We start from the raw sequence: 8,357 nt of genomic DNA, 5'->3' as shown, positions 1-8,357 counted from the left end.
CCTAGACAGAAAGAGTGTAGCCTTTTTTGTTAAACACAAGTGGAGAAGAAAAGAGTGGCCTGGCAAAGGCTGGGTAGCTGTTCACCAAACCATTTTTCTTTCTTCCTCACATGCATCTTGAATTAGGGTTCTCAGAGAAACAGAACTCAGTGTATCTATGTCTAGCTCCACCTCCATGTCTGTCTGTCTGTTGATCTATCTATATACCTACCTACCTACCTATCTACCTGTCTATCTACCTATCTGTCTGCTTACCTACCTACCTATTAATCTATCTAGGTTTATTAAAAGGAATTGTCTCATGTGATTGAGGAGGCTGGCAAGTCCAAAATCCATAGGTCCAGTGGCAGGGTGGACACTCCTGCAGGCTTGGGTCCCAAAATCTGCAGGTCAGGTGATGGAAACAGTGCAGAGTGAAGAAAGAGAGTGAGTTCTGCCAAAATGTTTACTTATAGCCTGGAGGCAAAGCACACCCTAAGGAAACTCCCTTTTAAACTTGTTGATGGATTAGATTAGACTACATTATAGAAAGTAGTTACATTACATTCGATTACATTATGGAACAACAACTAGTCTAGTGTTTGGCCAAACTACTGGGAAGCACAGCCTAGCCAAGTCAACATATAACATTAACCAACACACGGCTGGACAGCATTTCCCCCTCTCCGTTGTGATTAAGCTTGGCCATATGATTGAACACCAGCCATTGGAATATGAGTGGAAATGATGTGTGCTTATAAAAATTTCCCATACGTACTCCTCTAGACTCTCCTTCCTTCTGATGGATGGGAATGGTGACCTTAAAGGAGACTTTGGAAGATACATACTGAAGATAGCAAAGCCTCCATCATCCTGGGTGCCTGAATGCCTTAGTTAAATAATACTCCTTACACTCCCAACCCCTCTCTTGGAACCATCCTGAGCTGTTATGCAACTGAGACATAAACTTCTTTTGTGGGAGTCATTAAATAATCACAAGTTGTTATGTGTCACAAAGGTTATGGGCCATGATGTTTCTGGAATAGAGAATAACTTTAGAAAGGTGGTAAGGAGGGCCGTTTTGAGGTGTGGGCAATTAGGCAGAAACCTTGAGCATAAGGAGCCAGCCACGTAAAAAACAATGCAGGGTGAAACACAAAGACTTTGTGGAAGAAGACAGCTTTTATGTACTGGAATTGTCAGAAGTCCTGTGTGACTGGAATATAGTGTGATGTGATGAGGGGATCTTGGAGAGTGTGGCATGTCCTGAATTGTACACATCGCAAGACCATTGCAGGATGTCTGTATTCTCTTCTTAGTATAATAGGATGCCACTATTAGGCTTGACTTTTTTACTTGTAATGATTGTTTTAATTTTAATGTGCTTTAGGTGAAAGTTTACAGGACAAATTAGTTTTTCATTAAAAAATTTATACACAAATTGTTTTGTGACATTGGTTGCAATCCCCACATTGTATTAGCACTCTCCCCCTTCCCGTTTCACCCTGGGTTCTCAGTGTCCATTCGTCAAGGGTTCCTTTCCCTTCCTGCCGACTCTGCTTTTGGGCAGGTGTTGCCCATTTGGTCTCATATATTTGATTGAACTAAGAAGCATGTTCCTCACATGTGCTATTGTTTGTTTTGTAGTCCTATCCAATCTTTGGCTGAAAGGTAGACTTTGGGAGTGGTTTCAGTTCTGAGTTAGCAGGATGTCTGGGGACCATAGTCTCAGGGGTTCCTCCAGTCCCTGTCAGACTAGTAAGTCTGGTCTTTTTCTGTGAATTTGAATTTTGTTCTACGTTTTTCTCCCTCTCTGTCAAGAACACTCTATTGCGATCCCTGTCAGAGAGGTTGGTGGTGGTAGCCAGGCACCATGTAGTTCTTCTGGGCACAGGCTGGTGGAGGCTGTGGTTCACGTGGCCCATTAGTCCTTTGGACTAACATTTTCCTAGTGTCTTTGGTTTTCTTCATTGTCCTTTGTTCTGGATGGAATGGTACCAATAGATATATCTTAGATGGCTGTTTGCAAGCCTTTAAGACACCAGATGCTGCTCACCAAAGTAGGATGTAGGACATTTTTTTTATGAACTATGTTATGCCAATTGGCCTCAATGTCCTCTGAGACCATGGTCCCCAGCCATCAGCCCCAGTAATTTGGTCCCTAGATGTATTTAGATGTGTCTAGGAAGCTTCTTTGACTTTGCCTTGGTCAAGTTGTACAGACTTCCCCTATATTATGTGTTGTCTTTCCCTTCACCAAAGTTAACACTTGTCTACTAACTATTTGGAGCCCTGGTGGTGCAGTAGATCTAGTTAGTGATTTCCCCTCCTCACCTTTCCCCTCCCTGGTAACTATCAAAGATTATTTTTGTTCTGTGTGTAAACATTTTATTGGGTTTTTGTAATAGTGGTTTTGTGCAATATTTCTCCTTTTGTGATTAGCTTATTTCACTCAGCATAAAGGCCTCCAGATTCATCCATGTTGTGAGATATTTCACAGATTCATCATTGTTCTTTATCATTGCATAGTATTCCATTATCTGTATTGACCATAATTTGTTTATCCATTCATCTGTTGATGGTCACTTATGTTGTTTCCATCTTTTTGCTATTGTGAATAATGCTGCAATAAACATGGGTGTACATATGTCTATTTGTGTGATGGCTCTTATTTCTCTAGGATACATTCCTAGGAGTGGGACTGCTGGATCATGTGATATTTCCATTTCTAGCTTCTTAAGGAAACACCATATCATTTTCCATAGTGGTTGTACCATTTTACTTTCCCACCAGCAGTGCATAAGTAGTGTGTTCCCTGGAATTTTGTTATTTTCTGGGTTTTTTTTTTTTTTTTTTATTACTTGTATGTTTTTAAAAGCTCATGCTGGCTGCTTATGTATGGTAGACATGAAGAAAGGGATTGTGGAGGAATGGAGTGCACATTTAGGAGCCTCTTTGAGTGGTCCTAATGAGTGATGTTGGTAGTTTGGATTACAATGGTGATGTTACGGACAGAGAAATTGATGGATTAGATGTAAATTTAGGAGGTAGACCCAACAGGATTGGCAATAGATTGGATGCAGGGGTTGAGGAAAAGAAAGGATGAAGGTATGACTTCCAGGTTTCAATCTTTATAACTTGTGTGGATTGTGGTGCCAATTAATCAGACAGGGAAAATTGGTAAAGATCAGGCTTTAGGGGGAAAATCAAAATATATTTTGAGCATGTTAAGCTTGGTTGGCATGCATATGGAATATCCAAATGAGCATGTAAGTGGGAAGTTGGGTGTAGGTGTCTATAGATCAGGAGTCAAATAAGACTGAAGATAGAAATTTGGTAGTCATGAGAGATTCAAAGTCATGGGGCTGGACAGAATCATCTACATAGAGGAGAGAGGTGCACCCAGGACCAAATCTTGAAGAACGCTAATATTCTAAGAGGTGGAAGAAGAGATAGCAGAGAAGACTGAGAAGCAGTAGCCAGAGAGGTGGGAGTAAAGCCAGAGGAGAATGGCTCCTGAAATCAAGCAGTGGAGAAGTTATAAAAGAAGGAGACAGTAGTCAACTGTGTAGAAAGCTGATGAGGGATCAAGGAAGAAGTTGTCCGTAGAAGCTGAGAGGGTTCTTAACTGATGGCCTCATTTTTATTAGTGGAGTAGGAGGAGGTGTGGAGGAGCTGACATACTCAGGAATTCAAAGACAGAGGTGAATGTTTGGCTCACAGTTATGGGAAATGTGAGAGGGAGAGGATTGGAAGGATTGCTGAGATTGGAGACAGAAATTTGTAATAACTCATACCCTCATCTCTGCATGAATTTTCTCAGCATCATTCCTCTATCTTGGTAGAAGAGCAGAGATGCAGAATGGTGGGATCCAGGTTTTATCAGAGTGGGTGAAATAAACAGATAAGCAGGACAAAGGTTAGAGAATAATGGCAAGAGGGTGACTGGAGAGATTAACCACAGATGGGCAGGGAGGTGAAGGAGAAATGGGTCTGAGAATCGGGAAACAATGTGTGGTCACCAGCTCTTTTCACCTGGGTCTGGAGGATACAGCTGCATGGGTAGGCAGGGACCAGGAACAGAATGAAGGAAATAGTGGGAGCATGAGAGATAACAGAGGCCTGGAGGGCTTGGATTTGGGGAGAGAGTGGCAAAAGCAAAAAGCACACTATGGGGAATTGTTGGCCTAAGTATCTGAGACACTCTTGATATAGTTATTCCCTTTTGGGAGGACTCTTACACTATTGATGCCTCCAGAACTCAGTTCTTTCCTCCCTCCCTCCCTTCTTCTCTCTTCCACCTCCTTTCCTCCCTCCCTCCCTCCCTCCCTCTCTCTCTCCCTCCTTCCTTTTTATCCTTCCTTCTTTCCCTCCTTCCTTCATCTTCTGGAAGCAGCACCTGCCATGGACTTGCCAGACCTCTCTGGACCTCAGTGCTCAGAAAGACACTCCCACCCTGTCTGTGCACTGGTGACAAAGGGCCAGCCCAAGCATTTCTGACACCGGTGCTACCACCTGCTCATAGGGAACTTGGGGCAAGGCACCAGTCTTTTCTACATCTATTATCTTATCTATTAAATGGGGATAACACTACTGGTTTGCTCTCTTTTACAAGGTTGTTGTGAAAATATGTGCAAACAATGAGAGAGTTAAAAGCCATGCACAGATGGTTGTGCTTCGGTAAAATTGTGCAGATTCCTGAGCACATCTGGAAGGTGGAGACTTGGCTTGTCTTTTAGCCTTGCACCTGTCTTATCTCTCTTCTCAACATCTCCCTGAATTGTCTTTTGCACCTGTAAATTAAAAACAGCACTCCTCTCCACTTATGTCATACAGATGTTTGTAACTGTGTATAATGTATTTGAAATATACACCTGAATAGGGGTCCACATATAGGTATTTTGGTCCTATACCTACCTACCCAGTGCCGTCATGTCGATTCCGACTCATAGCGACCCTATAGGACAGAGTAGAACTGCCCCATAGAATTTCCAAGGAGCGCCTGGCAGATTCGAACTGCCAATCCTTTGGTTAGCAGCCGTAGCACTTAGCCACTACGCCACCAGGGTTTCCAATAGTGGCCTATATTTGGTCATTATCTTCATTCCTTCAGTTAGCCAACAAATATTTATTGATTTTTTACCAATGTTCCAGACACCATGGTAGTGACAAAATAATCCAGACCCATCCTCCTTCATGAACCACAGCATCTAGTGGGAATCAGACAAATAATCATTTTAATGCAGATCATGGAAAGGGGTTATAGGATCATTAAAGAGGGGCACCTAATACAAAATTGTGGCATCACAGGAGGCTCTCTACAGGAGCTGCTGAGTGGAATTAGCAGAAGGAAATCCTACTATACAGTCAGTTTTCAACACCCGTGGGGGAAGCATGGAGGTATAAAACACACATCTTATCCGGCTGTTTAATCTTCCTCTCCTTCAACACTTTTTTCAGAGTTAGTTGGTGGAGGCTAAGAAGGGCTGATTTTTATGCTTCTTCTAGAGCTTTGTTGAAGGTGATAATGATCATAAGTTGTTCATAAAAGAGAATAGGAAGGAAAAGAAGAGAGGAGCCTTGAGTTCTCCTAACTTGATAGTCAACCCTTGAAGAACTGGCCATTGACAAACTACCCTTCTTAATGACCACTTCCCACTCCAACCTGGGCTCTGGCTTTGCTTGGATCCTTTTAGATTAGTCGCTTGTGTCGTGTCACCTTGGAGCTTGGACTCCCCTGCAGGGTAGATTCTCCTGGGCCATGAGCACCACTAACTAAGGGAGCTTAGAGTGGTGCTAAGGCAGATGTTGTCAGCAAAGAGCTGCCTTGGGCCCAGTCTCTCTACCTTGGCCAGCCTGTTTCTTAGGGTTCTCTAGATAAACAGAACCGGGGATATATATATATATATCTTATATCTCTCTCTCTGTCTATGCACCCACCTGCCTGCCTGCCCGCCCTCCTGTCCATCCGTCCGTCCGTCCGTCCATCCATCCATCCAGGTAGCTAGCTAGCTATCAAGGTATTTACTTTAAGAGATTGGCTCATGCTATGGTGGGGGCTGACAAGCTCCAAAATCCGTAAGCCAAGTGTCAGGCTGTAGATTTCCCAAGGTCCATAGGTCAGGTAATGGAAAGAGTGCAGAGAGGAGAGTGAGAGAGCAAGTTCTGCCAAAATACCTTTTTATAGTCTGGAGGCAGAGCACACCCTAAGGAAATACCCTTTTCAACTGAATGTTTGATTACATTATACTAGATTACATTATGGAAAGTGATTACATTATATTATGTTACACTACACTATGCTCACCGCATTATGTTACATTACGTTACAGAGCAGCAGTTAGTCTACAGTTTAGCCAAACCACTGAGAAACACAGCCTAGCCAAGTTGGCACATGAAATTAACCATCACAGGCTGTTTAGAACAGAATAAAGGGTGATTTGTGCTCTGAGTAAACTTCCTGACTAAAGGTCTTTATAGATTTCTGTCCGTGGGTCCACGTGGCATATTCCCAGACCTGAGATGACTGTTGTCCAGATGTTTTGCTGGACATCTCTCAGACCTGGGTGGGCACGTTTTGCTGACTTTCCCTAAAGGCTGCCCCACACAAAAGCACATGTTGGCAATTCCTTACCACCCATTCTGTGGAGTCTGAGATTACTCTCAGATGTAATGCTGTAGCCAAGACATTTTAGACAAAAATAAACTAAGAACTTAATGATAGGCTGGGAAATTGGCGTTGTCCCCTCTCTGAGCCTCTGTTTGCTGTTGCTTTGTGTGCTATCTGTGTGGAGTATGAGGCTTCAGGTGCTTTAATGGTACATTTTACGTGAATGTGACCCTAGTTGGCGAGTATAAACCCCCCTAGCTTTAATGGAAATGTAACCTATAACGCATAGCCCATAACCAATAAGCTGATATGTTTTTATTCTAACCTGCACTCTTCAGAAAAACAACAACAACAAAAAAAAATGGAATATGGAGTTTGTTGTTGTCATTGTTAGCTGCTGTCGAGTTAATCTGCAGAGTCATGGTGACCCCTAGCAACCCCATGCACAACAGAATGAAATGCTGCCTGGTCCCGTACCATTCCCATGATCAGTTGCCAGAATCAAAAAAACAAACCCATTGCCTTTCAGTAGATTCCAAGTCATAGTGACCCTACAGGACAGAGTAGAACTGTCCTATACAGTTTCTGAGGATTGTCCGGTGGCTTTAACTGCTGACCTTTTGGTTAGCAGCCATAGCTCATAACCACTAAACGACCAGGGTTTTCCTGATCAGTTGCAGGTCAGATTATTGGGATCCATAAGATTTTCATTGGCTGAGTTTTGGAAGTAGATCCCCAAACCTTTCTTCCTAACCCATCTTACTTTGGAAACATCCCTGAAACCTGTTCAGCATCATAGCAACACGCAAACCTCCACTGACAGATAAATGGTGGCCGCACACGAGGTGTATTAGCTGGGAATCAAAGCCAGGTCTCCAGGAAGGTGAAAATTCTCCCACTGCTCCTCTATATGGCATTTAGGTCTGAATACATTCAAATGATGTTAATCATCCTTCTTGTGTGAGGTTTAGCGTTCTCTGAGAGCCTAGTACAGAGCCTGTCACATAGCATGCCAAGTCCTTCATCCACCCTAAAGGACTAGAAAGGAATCCAGGTCTCTGGCCTGGATCCTGGAGGAGGGTGGCCAACTAAATTTGAGAAAAGAAGTGTTCCATCCTCTAGTATGGGGAGGCATTGCTGACCATAGGACTCCATCTCCCTGTAGGCACCATCTGTTGAGACCCAGTGACATCACCCTTTGTTTTGCAGGTGTGATAATCACTGCTTTCTACTTCGTGTAGCTCCTGGAAACTTGGCCTTTCTGTCTTACCAGCTGCCTGGGGTCTGCTGAGCTCTACTTGCTTGCATGCAGGTCAACACAGAAGACCTTGCTCTCCACTGGACTGCAGAACTGTCTGGTACCACCGCTTAGCTATGATTCAAAGGTCTGGAACAGGGTCCTACGTGTTGAGAAGTCCTGTGCCCAAGCTTTGTAGTAAAAGGCATCTCTGCAGGTTCAAAAGAGGAGGAATAAGAAAAAAAAAAAAAAAAAAGGCCTCAGCTGGGAATAAAAAGGATTGGGTACAGGTAGCAAGGAGAGGCACCCTGACGTCACTGTGGATGTTACCACTCTGAGTGCCAAGCACTCTAGGTGATGATCACTCCTTGAATGCCTCCTCTATGAAGCCCCCACGCTAAGTGTGAGAATACAGAAATAAGAAACAGCCATTGCCCCATGAAATTCATAATCCAGTGAGTGTGGGAAAACAGACAAATACAAACCAACCACAGTATATGGAGATAAATTCTACAATATCTGTTGTTGTCA

Source organism: Elephas maximus, chromosome 14, assembly GCF_024166365.1.
Source record: "Elephas maximus indicus isolate mEleMax1 chromosome 14, mEleMax1 primary haplotype, whole genome shotgun sequence".
In the NCBI taxonomy this organism is placed as follows: Eukaryota; Metazoa; Chordata; class Mammalia; order Proboscidea; family Elephantidae; genus Elephas; species Elephas maximus.
Note: the sequence above shows the minus strand (reverse complement) of the source record.